The 16,839-nt window shown below is 37.8% G+C and overlaps 6 non-coding genes across 6 annotated transcripts; all 6 read right to left on the reverse strand.

The window, feature by feature from the left end:
* Positions 1–723: 723 nt before the first annotated feature.
* TRNAT-AGU (transfer RNA threonine (anticodon AGU)) lies at positions 724–797 on the reverse strand. Its single transcript has one exon. It is a non-coding gene; the product is annotated as a tRNA-Thr (tRNA).
* Positions 798–4,686: 3,889 nt separating this feature from the next.
* TRNAT-AGU (transfer RNA threonine (anticodon AGU)) lies at positions 4,687–4,760 on the reverse strand. The gene has a single exon. It is a non-coding gene; the product is annotated as a tRNA-Thr (tRNA).
* A 1,692-nt stretch (positions 4,761–6,452) lies between these two features.
* On the reverse strand, positions 6,453–6,526 carry TRNAT-AGU (transfer RNA threonine (anticodon AGU)). The gene has a single exon. It is a non-coding gene; the product is annotated as a tRNA-Thr (tRNA).
* A 1,834-nt stretch (positions 6,527–8,360) lies between these two features.
* On the reverse strand, positions 8,361–8,434 carry TRNAT-AGU (transfer RNA threonine (anticodon AGU)). The gene has a single exon. It is a non-coding gene; the product is annotated as a tRNA-Thr (tRNA).
* Positions 8,435–10,125: 1,691 nt separating this feature from the next.
* TRNAT-AGU (transfer RNA threonine (anticodon AGU)) lies at positions 10,126–10,199 on the reverse strand. Its single transcript has one exon. It is a non-coding gene; the product is annotated as a tRNA-Thr (tRNA).
* A 2,118-nt stretch (positions 10,200–12,317) lies between these two features.
* On the reverse strand, positions 12,318–12,391 carry TRNAT-AGU (transfer RNA threonine (anticodon AGU)). The gene has a single exon. It is a non-coding gene; the product is annotated as a tRNA-Thr (tRNA).
* Positions 12,392–16,839: the final 4,448 nt, after the last annotated feature.

Consider the following 16,839-nt stretch of genomic DNA (forward strand, 5'->3'; position numbering starts at 1 on the left):
TGAAGAATAGAAAGCACTGCTGACATTCAAAATCAAGATTTTCCTTTTACTAAATAGGCTCTTTGACCAACTAAGCCAAAGGACAAACAGGTGCGAAACATTAAAAAGCCTGCTTAGAGAGTTAAACAGCCCTAAACTGAGATAAAGAAGGAAAAGGACTGCTGGCATTCAAATTCAAGATTTTCCATTTACTAAATAGGCTCTTTGACCAACTAAGACAAAGGACAAACAGGTGTGATACATTAGAAAGCCTGCTTAGAGAGTTAAACAGCCCTAAACTGAGATAAAGAAGGAAGAGGACTGCTGGCATTCAAATTCAAGATTTTCTGTTTACTAAACAGGCTCTTTGACCAACTAAGACAGAGGACAAACAGGTGTGATACATTAGAAAGCCTGCTTAGAGAGTTAAGAAGCCCCAAACTGACATAAAGAAAGAATAGCTGGCATTCAAATTCAAGATTTTCTGTTTACTAAACAGGCTCTTTGACCAACTAAGCCAAAGGACATAAAGGTGAGATACATTGGATAAACGGATTAGAGATGCATAGAAAGGATGCATTTCAAAACTAAACGAACTGGTTTTACATTGTCATGCTTGAAGCCATCTTTCTTCCTATATATCTCTTAGGTAGAAGAGATTTTTAATCTCACAATTGCACTATCAGTCGCAAGTGAAACACCTATTTTTAAGATAGGAAGCTTCTTTGTGAGGAGATGAAAACAAGGCACTGCTGAGATTCGAACTCAGGATCTCCTGTTTACTAGACAGGCGCTTTAACCAACTAAGCCACAGCACCAGAAGATGGAATGCATTTGAAATCCAAGGAAGATTGAAGCACCAATCGAACAATCAACTGGTTAGCGCAGCAAATCAAAATTGAGCTTGAGTTCTATTCCACGTAGAGCAGAAACATGGAATAAGATTTCAATCTCAGTCATAACACTTAAGAAGCCAAGTAAATTTTGAAGAGCATTCATTTAAAAGACTGACAAATTTACAGAAGCTGTATCGAGGACAAAGGCTTTGAAGTTTTGCAATTGAATGAGCCATCTTTTAGCACAGCTGAAATTTGGGACTTGTTTTGCTTCCAAGTTATGACACAGAATAGACAGATTGAAGAAATGCCATGGCAAAACTAAAAGGAGGAAAAATTATGACTAATTGATATTAAAAACCTCAGCACTGGTTCATTTCTGATAGAGTTTTCCCTAAGCTAACTTCAAACAACAGGCACTGTAGTTGACGAGATAAGGCAACTCTGACAAAAGCCAACATACAATCTTCAGTGAAAAAACACTGACTGGTAAAAACCCTCTCAACATCTTCCCACCTAAACTCACGGGTGCTATGTAGACGAGGTGGCCGAGTGGTTAAGGTGATGGACTGCTAATCCATTGTGCTCTGCATGCATGGGTTCGAATCCCATCGTCGTCGGCTTAATCTGCTTCTTCTTTCGTGTTGAATGGTTTGGTTTTCATTTTTAACCCAAGCGGTGGACACTTCAAGCATGAAAGTTTACAATACTCCTGTGCTGCTATCAAACTTTGCAGAGTCAGATGTGTAAATCCACTCGTTTTAATTTGTAAAGCTTGATGCCATCCTATATTCTGTAAAGAAAATTATATCCTCTAATTCCTTTTAAAGTGTTTCAACAGCAGACAATTTTTTTTCTCAATTGCACTATATTAGGGCTGTGGGAAATTAATATTTGATGACAAACAAGAGTAAAAGTCCTCTTTTTGGGGTAAAAACCCACAAAATGAGATGAAGAATAGAAAGCACTGCTGACATTCAAAATCAAGATTTTCCTTTTACTAAATAGGCTCTTTGACCAACTAAGCCAAAGGACAAACAGGTGCGAAACATTAAAAAGCCTGCTTAGAGAGTTAAACAGCCCTAAACTGAGATAAAGAAGGAAAAGGACTGCTGGCATTCAAATTCAAGATTTTCCATTTACTAAATAGGCTCTTTGACCAACTAAGACAAAGGACAAACAGGTGTGATACATTAGAAAGCCTGCTTAGAGAGTTAAACAGCCCTAAACTGAGATAAAGAAGGAAGAGGACTGCTGGCATTCAAATTCAAGATTTTCTGTTTACTAAACAGGCTCTTTGACCAACTAAGACAAAGGACAAACAGGTGTGATACATTAGAAAGCCTGCTTAGAGAGTTAAGAAGCCCCAAACTGACATAAAGAAAGAATAGCACTGCTGGCATTCAAATTCAAAATTTTCTGTTTACTAAACAGGCTCTTTGACCAACTAAGACAAAGGACAAATAGGTGTGATACATTAGAAAGCCTGCTTAGAGAGTTAAGAAGCCCCAAACTGACATAAAGAAAGAATAGCTGGCATTCAAATTCAAGATTTTCCATTTACTAAATAGGCTCTTTGACCAACTAAGACAAAGGTCAAACAGGTGTGATACATTAGAAAGCCTGCTTAGAGAGTTAAACAGCACTAAACTGAGATAAAGAAGGAAGAGGACTGCTGGCATTCAAATTCAAGATTTTCTGTTTACTAAACAGGCTCTTTGACCAACTAAGACAAAGGACAAACAGGTGTGATACATTAGAAAGCCTGCTTAGAGAGTTAAGAAGCCCCAAACTGACATAAAGAAAGAATAGCACTGCTGGCATTCAAATTCAAGATTTTCTGTTTACTAAACAGGCTCTTTGACCAACTAAGCCAAAGGACATAAAGGTGAGATACATTGGATAAACGGATTAGAGATGCATAGAAAGGATGCATTTCAAAACAAAATCAACTGGTTTTACATTGTCATGCTTGAAGCCATCTTTCTTCCTTTATATCTCTTAGGTAGAAGAGATTTTTAATCTCACAATTGCACTATCAGTCGCAAGTGAAACAACTATTTTTAAGATAGGAAGCTTCTTTGTGAGGAGATGAAAACAAGGCACTGCTGAGAGTCGAACTCAGGATCTCCTGTTTACTAGACAGGCGCTTTAACCAACTAAGCCACAGCACCAGAAGATAGAATGCATTTGAAATCCAAGGAAGATTGAAGCACCAATCGAACATTCAACTGGTTAGCGCAGCAAAATAATATTGAGCTTGAGTTCCATTCCACGTAGAGCAGAAACATGGAGTAAGATTTCAATCTCAGTCATAACACTTAAGAAGCCAAGTAAATTTTGAAGAGCATTCATTTAAAAGACTGACAAATTTACAGAAGCTGTATCGAGGACAAAGGCTTTGAAGTTTTGCAATTGAATGAGCCATCTTTTAGCACAGCTGAAATTTGGGACTTGTTTTGCTTCCAAGTTATGACACAGAATAGACAGATTGAAGAAATGCCATGGCAAAACCAAAAGGAGGAAAAATTATGACTAATTGATATTAAAAACCTCAGCACTGGTTCATTTCTGATAGAGTTTTCAACAAGCTAACTTCAAACAACAGGCACTGTAGTTAACGAGATAAGGCAACTCTGACAAAAGCCAACATCCAATCTTCAGTGAAAAAACACTGACTGGTAAAAACCCTCTCAACATCTTCCCACCTAAACGCACGGGCGCTATGTAAACGAGGTGGCCGAGTGGTTAAGGTGATGGACTGCTAATCCATTGTGCTGTGCATGCATGGGTTCGAATCCCATCGTCGTCGCATTAATCTGCTTCTTCTTTCGTGTTGAATGGTTTGGTTTTCATTTTTAACCCAAGCGGTGGACACTTCAAGCATGAAAGTTTACAATACTCCTGTGCTGCTATCAAACTTTGCAGAGTCAGATCTGTAAATCCACTCGTTTTAATTTGTAAAGCTTGATGCCATCCTATATTCTGTAAAGAAAATTATATCCTCTAATTCCTTTTAAAGTGTTTCAACAGCAGACAATTTTTTTTCTCAATTGCATTATATTAGGGCTGTGGGAAATTAATATTTGATTACAAACAAGAGTAAAAGTCCTCTTTTTGGGGTAAAAACCCACAAAATGAGATGAAGAATAGAAAGCACTGCTGACATTCAAAATCAAGATTTTCCTTTTACTAAATAGGCTCTTTGACCAACTTAGCCAAAGGACAAACAGCTGCGAAACATTAAAAAGCCTGCTTAGAGAGTTAAACAGCCCTAAACTGAGATAAAGAAGGAAAAGGACTGCTGGCATTCAAATTCAAGATTTTCCATTTACTAAATAGGCTCTTTGACCAACTAAGACAAAGGACAAACAGGTGTGATACATTAGAAAGCCTGCTTAGAGAGTTAAACAGCCCTAAACTGAGATAAAGAAGGAAGAGGACTGCTGGCATTCAAATTCAAGATTTTCTGTTTACTAAACAGGCTCTTTGACCAACTAAGACAAAGGACAAACAGGTGTGATACATTAGAAAGCCTGCTTAGAGAGTTAAGAAGCCCCAAACTGACATAAAGAAAGAATAGCACTGCTGGCATTCAAATTCAAGATTTTCTGTTTACTAAACAGGCTCTTTGACCAACTAAGCCAAAGGACATAAAGGTGAGATACATTGGATAAACGGATTAAAGATGCATAGAAAGGAGGCATTTCAAAACTAAATCAACTGGTTTTACATTGTCATGCTTGAAGCCATCTTTCTTCCTTTATATCTCTTAGATAGAAGAGATTTTTAATCTCACAATTGCACTATCAGTGGCAAGTAAAACACATATTTTTAAGATAGGAAGCTTCTTTGTGAGGAGATGAAAACAAGGCACTGCTGAGATTCGAACTCAGGATCTCCTGTTTACTAGACAGGCGCTTTAACCAACTAAGCCACAGCACCAGAAGATGGCATGCATTTGAAATCCAAGGAAGATTGAAGCACCAATCGAACATTCAACTGGTTAGCGCAGCAAAATAATATTGAGCTTGAGTTCCATTCCACGTAGAGCAGAAACATGGAGTAAGATTTCAATCTCAGTCATAACCCTTAAGAAGCCAAGTAAATTTTGAAGAGCATTCATTTAAAAGACTGACAAATTTACAGAAGCTGTATCGAGGACAAAGGCTTTGAAGTTTTGCAATTGAATGAGCCATCTTTTAGCACAGCTGAAATTTGGGACTTGTTTTGCTTCCAAGTTATGACACAGAATAGACAGATTGAAGAAATGCCATGGCAAAACCAAAAGGAGGAAAAATTATGACTAATTGATATTAAAAACCTCAGCACTGGTTCATTTCTGATAGAGTTTTCCCCAAGCTAACTTCAAACAACAGGCACTGTAGTTGACGAGATAAGGCAACTCTGACAAAAGCCAACATACAATCTTCAGTGAAAAAACACTGACTGGTAAAAACCCTCTCAACATCTTCCCACCTAAACGCACGGGCGCTGTGTAGACGAGGTGGCTGAGTGGTTAAGGTGATGGACTGCTAATCCATTGTGCTCTGCATGCATGGGTTCGAATCCCATCATCGTCGGATTAATCTGCTTCTTCTTTCGTGTTGAATGGTTTGGTTTTCATTTTTAACCCAAGCGGTGGACACTTCAAGCATGAAAGTTTACAATACTCCTGTGCTGCTATCAAACTTTGCAGAGTCAGATCTGTAAATCCACTCGTTTTAATTTGTAAAGCTTGATGCCATCCTATATTCTGTAAAGAAAATTATATCCTCTAATTCCTTTTAAAGTGTTTCAACAGCAGACAATTTTTTTTCTCATTTGCACTATATTAGGGCTGTGGGAAATTAATATTTGATGACAAACAAGAGTAAAAGTCCTCTTTTTGGGGTAAAAACCCACAAAATGAGATGAAGAATAGAAAGCACTGCTGACATTCAAAATCAAGATTTTCCTTTTACTAAATAGGCTCTTTGACCAACTAAGCCAAAGGACAAACAGGTGCGAAACATTAAAAAGCCTGCTTAGAGAGTTAAACAGCCCTAAACTGAGATAAAGAAGGAAAAGGACTGCTGGCATTCAAATTCAAGATTTTCCATTTACTAAATAGGCTCTTTGACCAACTAAGACAAAGGACAAACAGGTGTGATACATTAGAAAGCCTGCTTAGAGAGTTAAACAGCCCTAAACTGAGATAAAGAAGGAAGAGGACTGCTGGCATTCAAATTCAAGATTTTCTGTTTACTAAACAGGCTCTTTGACCAACTAAGACAGAGGACAAACAGGTGTGATACATTAGAAAGCCTGCTTAGAGAGTTAAGAAGCCCCAAACTGACATAAAGAAAGAATAGCTGGCATTCAAATTCAAGATTTTCTGTTTACTAAACAGGCTCTTTGACCAACTAAGCCAAAGGACATAAAGGTGAGATACATTGGATAAACGGATTAGAGATGCATAGAAAGGATGCATTTCAAAACTAAATGAACTGGTTTTACATTGTCATGCTTGAAGCCATCTTTCTTCCTTTATATCTCTTAGATAGAAGAGATTTTTAATCTCACAATTGCACTATCAGTGGCAAGTAAAACACATATTTTTAAGATAGGAAGCTTCTTTGTGAGGAGATGAAAACAAGGCACTGCTGAGATTCGAACTCAGGATCTCCTGTTTACTAGACAGGCGCTTTAACCAACTAAGCCACAGCACCAGAAGATGGCATGCATTTGAAATCCAAGGAAGATTGAAGCACCAATCGAACATTCAACTGGTTAGCGCAGCAAAATAATATTGAGCTTGAGTTCCATTCCACGTAGAGCAGAAACATGGAGTAAGATTTCAATCTCAGTCATAACCCTTAAGAAGCCAAGTAAATTTTGAAGAGCATTCATTTAAAAGACTGACAAATTTACAGAAGCTGTATCGAGGACAAAGGCTTTGAAGTTTTGCAATTGAATGAGCCATCTTTTAGCACAGCTGAAATTTGGGACTTGTTTTGCTTCCAAGTTATGACACAGAATAGACAGATTGAAGAAATGCCATGGCAAAACCAAAAGGAGGAAAAATTATGACTAATTGATATTAAAAACCTCAGCACTGGTTCATTTCTGATAGAGTTTTCCCCAAGCTAACTTCAAACAACAGGCACTGTAGTTGACGAGATAAGGCAACTCTGACAAAAGCCAACATACAATCTTCAGTGAAAAAACACTGACTGGTAAAAACCCTCTCAACATCTTCCCACCTAAACGCACGGGAGCTGTGTAGACGAGGTGGCCGAGTGGTTAAGGTGATGGACTGCTAATCCATTGTGCTCTGCATGCATGGGTTCGAATCCCATCAACGTCGGATTAATCTGCTTCTTCTTTCATGTTGAATGGTTTGGTTTTCATTTTTAACCCAAGCGGTGGACACTTCAAGCATGAAAGTTTACAATACTCCTGTGCTGCTATCAAACTTTGCAGAGTCAGATCTGTAAATCCACTCGTTTTAATTTGTAAAGCTTGATGCCATCCTATATTCTGTAAAGAAAATTATATCCTCTAATTCCTTTTAAAGTGTTTCAACAGCAGACAATTTTTTTTCTCATTTGCACTATATTAGGGCTGTGGGAAATTAATATTTGATGACAAACAAGAGTAAAAGTCCTCTTTTTGGGGTAAAAACCCACAAAATGAGATGAAGAATAGAAAGCACTGCTGACATTCAAAATCAAGATTTTCCTTTTACTAAATAGGCTCTTTGACCAACTAAGCCAAAGGACAAACAGGTGCGAAACATTAAAAAGCCTGCTTAGAGAGTTAAACAGCCCTAAACTGAGATAAAGAAGGAAAAGGACTGCTGGCATTCAAATTCAAGATTTTCCATTTACTAAATAGGCTCTTTGACCAACTAAGACAAAGGACAAACAGGTGTGATACATTAGAAAGCCTGCTTAGAGAGTTAAACAGCCCTAAACTGAGATAAAGAAGGAAGAGGACTGCTGGCATTCAAATTCAAGATTTTCTGTTTACTAAACAGGCTCTTTGACCAACTAAGACAAAGGACAAACAGGTGTGATACATTAGAAAGCCTGCTTAGAGAGTTAAGAAGCCCCAAACTGACATAAAGAAAGAATAGCTCTGCTGGCATTCAAATTCAAGATTTTCTGTTTACTAAACAGGCTCTTTGACCAACTAAGACAAAGGACAAATAGGTGTGATACATTAGAAAGCCTGCTTAGAGAGTTAAGAAGCCCCAAACTGACATAAAGAAAGAATAGCTGGCATTCAAATTCAAGATTTTCTGTTTACTAAACAGGCTCTTTGACCAACTAAGCCAAAGGACATAAAGGTGAGATACATTGGATAAACGGATTAGAGATGCATAGAAAGGATGCATTTCAAAACTAAATCAACTGGTTTTACATTGTCATGCTTGAAGCCATCTTTCTTCCTTTATATCTCTTAGGTAGAAGAGATTTTTAATCTCACAATTGCACTATCAGTCGCAAGTGAAACACCTATTTTTAAGATAGGAAGCTTCTTTGTGAGGAGATAAAAACAAGGCACTGCTGAGATTCGAACTCAGGATCTCCTGTTTACTAGACAGGCGCTTTAACCAACTAAGCCACAGCACCAGAAGATGGAATGCATTTGAAATCCAAGGAAGATTGAAGCACCAATCGAACATTCAACTGGTTAGCGCAGCAAAATAATATTGAGCTTGAGTTCCATTCCACGTAGAGCAGAAACATGGAATAAGATTTCAATCTCAGTCATAACACTTAAGAAGCCAAGTAAATTTTGAAGAGCATTCATTTAAAAGACTGACAAATTTACAGAAGCTGTATCGAGGACAAAGGCTTTGAAGTTTTGCAATTGAATGAGCCATCTTTTAGCACAGCTGAAATTTGGGACTTGTTTTGCTTCCAAGTTATGACACAGAATAGACAGATTGAAGAAATGCCATGGCAAAACTAAAAGGAGGAAAAATTATGACTAATTGATATTAAAAACCTCAGCACTGGTTCATTTCTGATAGAGTTTTCCCTAAGCTAACTTCAAACAACAGGCACTGTAGTTGACGAGATAAGGCAACTCTGACAAAAGCCAACATACAATCTTCAGTGAAAAAACACTGACTGGTAAAAACCCTCTCAACATCTTCCCACCTAAACGCACGGGCGCTGTGTAGACGAGGTGGCCGAGTGGTTAAGGTGATGGACTGCTAATCCATTGTGCTCTGCATGCATGGGTTCGAATCCCATCGTCGTCGGCTTAATCTGCTTCTTCTTTCGTGTTGAATGGTTTGGTTTTCATTTTTAACCCAAGCGGTGGACACTTCAAGCATGAAAGTTTACAATACTCCTGTGCTGCTATCAAACTTTGCAGAGTCAGATCTGTAAATCCACTCGTTTTAATTTGTAAAGCTTGATGCCATCCTATATTCTGTAAAGAAAATTATATCCTCTAATTCCTTTTAAAGTGTTTCAACAGCAGACAATTTTTTTCTCAATTGCACTATATTAGGGCTGTGGGAAATTAATATTTGATGACAAACAAGAGTAAAAGTCCTCTTTTTGGGGTAAAAACCCACAAAATGAGATGAAGAATAGAAAGCACTGCTGACATTCAAAATCAAGATTTTCCTTTTACTAAATAGGCTCTTTGACCAACTAAGCCAAAGGACAAACAGGTGCGAAACATTAAAAAGCCTGCTTAGAGAGTTAAACAGCCCTAAACTGAGATAAAGAAGGAAAAGGACTGCTGGCATTCAAATTCAAGATTTTCCATTTACTAAATAGGCTCTTTGACCAACTAAGACAAAGGACAAACAGGTGTGATACATTAGAAAGCCTGCTTAGAGAGTTAAACAGCCCTAAACTGAGATAAAGAAGGAAGAGGACTGCTGGCATTCAAATTCAAGATTTTCTGTTTACTAAACAGGCTCTTTGACCAACTAAGACAGAGGACAAACAGGTGTGATACATTAGAAAGCCTGCTTAGAGAGTTAAGAAGCCCCAAACTGACATAAAGAAAGAATAGCTGGCATTCAAATTCAAGATTTTCTGTTTACTAAACAGGCTCTTTGACCAACTAAGCCAAAGGACATAAAGGTGAGATACATTGGATAAACGGATTAGAGATGCATAGAAAGGATGCATTTCAAAACTAAACGAACTGGTTTTACATTGTCATGCTTGAAGCCATCTTTCTTCCTTTTTATCTCTTAGGTAGAAGAGATTTTTAATCTCACAATTGCACTATCAGTCGCAAGTGAAACACCTATTTTTAAGATAGGAAGCTTCTTTGTGAGGAGATGAAAACAAGGCACTGCTGAGATTCGAACTCAGGATCTCCTGTTTACTAGACAGGCGCTTTAACCAACTAAGCCACAGCACCAGAAGATGGAATGCATTTGAAATCCAAGGAAGATTGAAGCACCAATCGAACAATCAACTGGTTAGCGCAGCAAATCAAAATTGAGCTTGAGTTCTATTCCACGTAGAGCAGAAACATGGAATAAGATTTCAATCTCAGTCATAACACTTAAGAAGCCAAGTAAATTTTGAAGAGCATTCATTTAAAAGACTGACAAATTTACAGAAGCTGTATCGAGGACAAAGGCTTTGAAGTTTTGCAATTGAATGAGCCATCTTTTAGCACAGCTGAAATTTGGGACTTGTTTTGCTTCCAAGTTATGACACAGAATAGACAGATTGAAGAAATGCCATGGCAAAACTAAAAGGAGGAAAAATTATGACTAATTGATATTAAAAACCTCAGCACTGGTTCATTTCTGATAGAGTTTTCCCTAAGCTAACTTCAAACAACAGGCACTGTAGTTGACGAGATAAGGCAACTCTGACAAAAGCCAACATACAATCTTCAGTGAAAAAACACTGACTGGTAAAAACCCTCTCAACATCTTCCCACCTAAACGCACAGGTGCTATGTAGACGAGGTGGCCGAGTGGTTAAGGTGATGGACTGCTAATCCATTGTGCTCTGCATGCATGGGTTCGAATCCCATCGTCGTCGGCTTAATCTGCTTCTTCTTTCGTGTTGAATGGTTTGGTTTTCATTTTTAACCCAAGCGGTGGACACTTCAAGCATGAAAGTTTACAATACTCCTGTGCTGCTATCAAACTTTGCAGAGTCAGATATGTAAATCCACTCGTTTTAATTTGTAAAGCTTGATGCCATCCTATATTCTGTAAAGAAAATTATATCCTCTAATTCCTTTTAAAGTGTTTCAACAGCAGACAATTTTTTTTCTCAATTGCACTATATTAGGGCTGTGGGAAATTAATATTTGATGACAAACAAGAGTAAAAGTCCTCTTTTTGGGGTAAAAACCCACAAAATGAGATGAAGAATAGAAAGCACTGCTGACATTCAAAATCAAGATTTTCCTTTTACTAAATAGGCTCTTTGACCAACTAAGCCAAAGGACAAACAGGTGCGAAACATTAAAAAGCCTGCTTAGAGAGTTAAACAGCCCTAAACTGAGATAAAGAAGGAAAAGGACTGCTGGCATTCAAATTCAAGATTTTCCATTTACTAAATAGGCTCTTTGACCAACTAAGACAAAGGACAAACAGGTGTGATACATTAGAAAGCCTGCTTAGAGAGTTAAACAGCCCTAAACTGAGATAAAGAAGGAAGAGGACTGCTGGCATTCAAATTCAAGATTTTCTGTTTACTAAACAGGCTCTTTGACCAACTAAGACAAAGGACAAACAGGTGTGATACATTAGAAAGCCTGCTTAGAGAGTTAAGAAGCCCCAAACTGACATAAAGAAAGAATAGCACTGCTGGCATTCAAATTCAAAATTTTCTGTTTACTAAACAGGCTCTTTGACCAACTAAGACAAAGGACAAATAGGTGTGATACATTAGAAAGCCTGCTTAGAGAGTTAAGAAGCCCCAAACTGACATAAAGAAAGAATAGCTGGCATTCAAATTCAAGATTTTCCATTTACTAAATAGGCTCTTTGACCAACTAAGACAAAGGTCAAACAGGTGTGATACATTAGAAAGCCTGCTTAGAGAGTTAAACAGCCCTAAACTGAGATAAAGAAGGAAGAGGACTGCTGGCATTCAAATTCAAGATTTTCTGTTTACTAAACAGGCTCTTTGACCAACTAAGACAAAGGACAAACAGGTGTGATACATTAGAAAGCCTGCTTAGAGAGTTAAGAAGCCCCAAACTGACATAAAGAAAGAATAGCACTGCTGGCATTCAAATTCAAGATTTTCTGTTTACTAAACAGGCTCTTTGACCAACTAAGCCAAAGGACATAAAGGTGAGATACATTGGATAAACGGATTAGAGATGCATAGAAAGGATGCATTTCAAAACTAAATCAACTGGTTTTACATTGTCATGCTTGAAGCCATCTTTCTTCCTTTATATCTCTTAGGTAGAAGAGATTTTTAATCTCACAATTGCACTATCAGTCGCAAGTGAAACACCTATTTTTAAGATAGGAAGCTTCTTTGTGAGGAGATGAAAACAAGGCACTGCTGAGATTCGAACTCAGGATCTCCTGTTTACTAGACAGGCGCTTTAACCAACTAAGCCACAGCACCAGAAGATAGAATGCATTTGAAATCCAAGGAAGATTGAAGCACCAATCGAACATTCAACTGGTTAGCGCAGCAAAATAATATTGAGCTTGAGTTCCATTCCACGTAGAGCAGAAACATGGAGTAAGATTTCAATCTCAGTCATAACACTTAAGAAGCCAAGTAAATTTTGAAGAGCATTCATTTAAAAGACTGACAAATTTACAGAAGCTGTATCGAGGACAAAGGCTTTGAAGTTTTGCAATTGAATGAGCCATCTTTTAGCACAGCTGAAATTTGGGACTTGTTTTGCTTCCAAGTTATGACACAGAATAGACAGATTGAAGAAATGCCATGGCAAAACCAAAAGGAGGAAAAATTATGACTAATTGATATTAAAAACCTCAGCACTGGTTCATTTCTGATAGAGTTTTCAACAAGCTAACTTCAAACAACAGGCACTGTAGTTAACGAGATAAGGCAACTCTGACAAAAGCCAACATCCAATCTTCAGTGAAAAAACACTGACTGGTAAAAACCCTCTCAACATCTTCCCACCTAAACGCACAGGCGCTATGTAAACGAGGTGGCCGAGTGGTTAAGGTGATGGACTGCTAATCCATTGTGCTGTGCATGCATGGGTTCGAATCCCATCGTCGTTGGATTAATCTGCTTCTTCTTTCGTGTTGAATGGTTTGGTTTTCATTTTTAACCCAAGCGGTGGACACTTCAAGCATGAAAGTTTACAATACTCCTGTGCTGCTATCAAACTTTGCAGAGTCAGATCTGTAAATCCACTCGTTTTAATTTGTAAAGCTTGATGCCATCCTATATTCTGTAAAGAAAATTATATCCTCTAATTCCTTTTAAAGTGTTTCAACAGCAGACAATTTTTTTTCTCAATTGCATTATATTAGGGCTGTGGGAAATTAATATTTGATTACAAACAAGAGTAAAAGTCCTCTTTTGGGGGTAAAAACCCACAAAATGAGATGAAGAATAGAAAGCACTGCTGACATTCAAAATCAAGATTTTCCTTTTACTAAATAGGCTCTTTGACCAACTTAGCCAAAGGACAAACAGCTGCGAAACATTAAAAAGCCTGCTTAGAGAGTTAAACAGCCCTAAACTGAGATAAAGAAGGAAAAGGACTGCTGGCATTCAAATTCAAGATTTTCCATTTACTAAATAGGCTCTTTGACCAACTAAGACAAAGGACAAACAGGTGTGATACATTAGAAAGCCTGCTTAGAGAGTTAAACAGCCCTAAACTGAGATAAAGAAGGAAGAGGACTGCTGGCATTCAAATTCAAGATTTTCTGTTTACTAAACAGGCTCTTTGACCAACTAAGACAAAGGACAAACAGGTGTGATACATTAGAAAGCCTGCTTAGAGAGTTAAGAAGCCCCAAACTGACATAAAGAAAGAATAGCACTGCTGGCATTCAAATTCAAGATTTTCTGTTTACTAAACAGGCTCTTTGACCAACTAAGCCAAAGGACATAAAGGTGAGATACATTGGATAAACGGATTAGAGATGCATAGAAAGGAGGCATTTCAAAACTAAATCAACTGGTTTTACATTGTCATGCTTGAAGCCATCTTTCTTCCTTTATATCTCTTAGGTAGAAGAGATTTTTAATCTCACAATTGCACTATCAGTCGCAAGTGAAACACCTATTTTTAAGATAGGAAGCTTCTTTGTGAGGAGATAAAAACAAGGCACTGCTGAGATTCGAACTCAGGATCTCCTGTTTACTAGACAGGCGCATTAACCAAATAAGCCACAGCACCAGAAGATGGAATGCATTTGAAATCCAAGGAAGATTGAAGCACCAATCGAACATTCAGCTGGTTAGCGCAGCAAAATAATATTGAGCTTGAGTTCCATTCCACGTAGAGCAGAAACATGGAGTAAGATTTCAATCTCAGTCATAACACTTAAGAAGCCAAGTAAATTTTGAAGAGCATTCATTTAAAAGACTGAAAAATTTACAGTAGCTGTATCGAGGACAAAGGCTTTGAAGTTTTGCAATTGAATGAGCCATCTTTTAGCACAGCTGAAATTTGGGACTTGTTTTGCTTCCAAGTTATGACACAGAATAGACAGATTGAAGAAATGCCATGGCAAAACTAAAAGGAGGAAAAATTATGACTAATTGATATTAAAAACCTCAGCACTGGTTCATTTCTGATAGAGTTTTCCCTAAGCTAACTTCAAACAACAGGCACTGTAGTTGACGAGATAAGGCAACTCTGACAAAAGCCAACATACAATCTTCAGTGAAAAAACACTGACTGGTAAAAACCCTCTCAACATCTTCCCACCTAAACGCACGGGTGCTATGTAGACGAGGTGGCCGAGTGGTTAAGGTGATGGACTGCTAATCCATTGTGCTCTGCATGCATGGGTTCGAATCCCATCGTCGTCGGCTTAATCTGCTTCTTCTTTCGTGTTGAATGGTTTGGTTTTCATTTTTAACCCAAGCGGTGGACACTTCAAGCATGAAAGTTTACAATACTCCTGTGCTGCTATCAAACTTTGCAGAGTCAGATCTGTAAATCCACTCATTTTAATTTGTAAAGCTTGATGCCATCCTATATTCTGTAAAGAAAATTATATCCTCTAATTCCTTTTAAAGTGTTTCAACAGCAGACAATTTTTTTTCTCAATTGCACTATATTAGGGCTGTGGGAAATTAATATTTGATGACAAACAAGAGTAAAAGTCCTCTTTTTGGGGTAAAAACCCACAAAATGAGATGAAGAATAGAAAGCACTGCTGACATTCAAAATCAAGATTTTCCTTTTACTAAATAGGCTCTTTGACCAACTAAGCCAAAGGACAAACAGGTGCGAAACATTAAAAAGCCTGCTTAGAGAGTTAAACAGCCCTAAACTGAGATAAAGAAGGAAAAGGACTGCTGGCATTCAAATTCAAGATTTTCCATTTACTAAATAGGCTCTTTGACCAACTAAGACAAAGGACAAACAGGTGTGATACATTAGAAAGCCTGCTTAGAGAGTTAAACAGCCCTAAACTGAGATAAAGAAGGAAGAGGACTGCTGGCATTCAAATTCAAGATTTTCTGTTTACTAAACAGGCTCTTTGACCAACTAAGACAAAGGACAAACAGGTGTGATACATTAGAAAGCCTGCTTAGAGAGTTAAGAAGCCCCAAACTGACATAAAGAAAGAATAGCACTGCTGGCATTCAAATTCAAAATTTTCTGTTTACTAAACAGGCTCTTTGACCAACTAAGACAAAGGACAAATAGGTGTGATACATTAGAAAGCCTGCTTAGAGAGTTAAGAAGCCCCAAACTGACATAAAGAAAGAATAGCTGGCATTCAAATTCAAGATTTTCCATTTACTAAATAGGCTCTTTGACCAACTAAGACAAAGGTCAAACAGGTGTGATACATTAGAAAGCCTGCTTAGAGAGTTAAACAGCCCTAAACTGAGATAAAGAAGGAAGAGGACTGCTGGCATTCAAATTCAAGATTTTCTGTTTACTAAACAGGCTCTTTGACCAACTAAGACAAAGGACAAACAGGTGTGATACATTAGAAAGCCTGCTTAGAGAGTTAAGAAGCCCCAAACTGACATAAAGAAAGAATAGCACTGCTGGCATTCAAATTCAAGATTTTCTGTTTACTAAACAGGCTCTTTGACCAACTAAGCCAAAGGACATAAAGGTGAGATACATTGGATAAACGGATTAGAGATGCATAGAAAGGATGCATTTCAAAACTAAATCAACTGGTTTTACATTGTCATGCTTGAAGCCATCTTTCTTCCTTTATATCTCTTAGGTAGAAGAGATTTTTAATCTCACAATTGCACTATCAGTCGCAAGTGAAACACCTATTTTTAAGATAGGAAGCTTCTTTGTGAGGAGATGAAAACAAGGCACTGCTGATATTCGAACTCAGGTTCTCCTGTTTACTAGACAGGCGCTTTAACCAACTAAGCCACAGTACCAGAAGATGGCATGCACTTGAAATCAAAGGAAGATTGAAGCACCAATCGAACATTCAACTGGTTAGCGCAGCAAAATAATATTGAGCTTGAGTTCCATTCCACGTAGAGCAGAAACATGGAATAAGATTTCAATCTCAGTCATAACACTTAAGAAGCCAAGTAAATTTTGAAGAGCATTCATTTAAAAGACTGACAAATTTACAGAAGCTGTATCGAGGACAAAGGCTTTGAAGTTTTGCAATTGAATGAGCCATCTTTTAGCACAGCTGAAATTTGGGACTTGTTTTGCTTCCAAGTTATGACACAGAATAGACAGATTGAAGAAATGCCATGGCAAAACCAAAAGGAGGAAAAATTATGACTAATTGATATTAAAAACCTCAGCACTGGTTCATTTCTGATAGAGTTTTCCCCAAGCTAACTTCAAACAACAGGCACTGTAGTTGACGAGATAAGGCAACTCTGACAAAAGCCAACATACAATC

Source organism: Dendrobates tinctorius, unplaced genomic scaffold (assembly GCF_039654945.1).
Source record: "Dendrobates tinctorius isolate UK_male_01 unplaced genomic scaffold, ASM3965494v1 ptg000204l, whole genome shotgun sequence".
NCBI classification, from domain to species: Eukaryota; Metazoa; Chordata; class Amphibia; order Anura; family Dendrobatidae; genus Dendrobates; species Dendrobates tinctorius.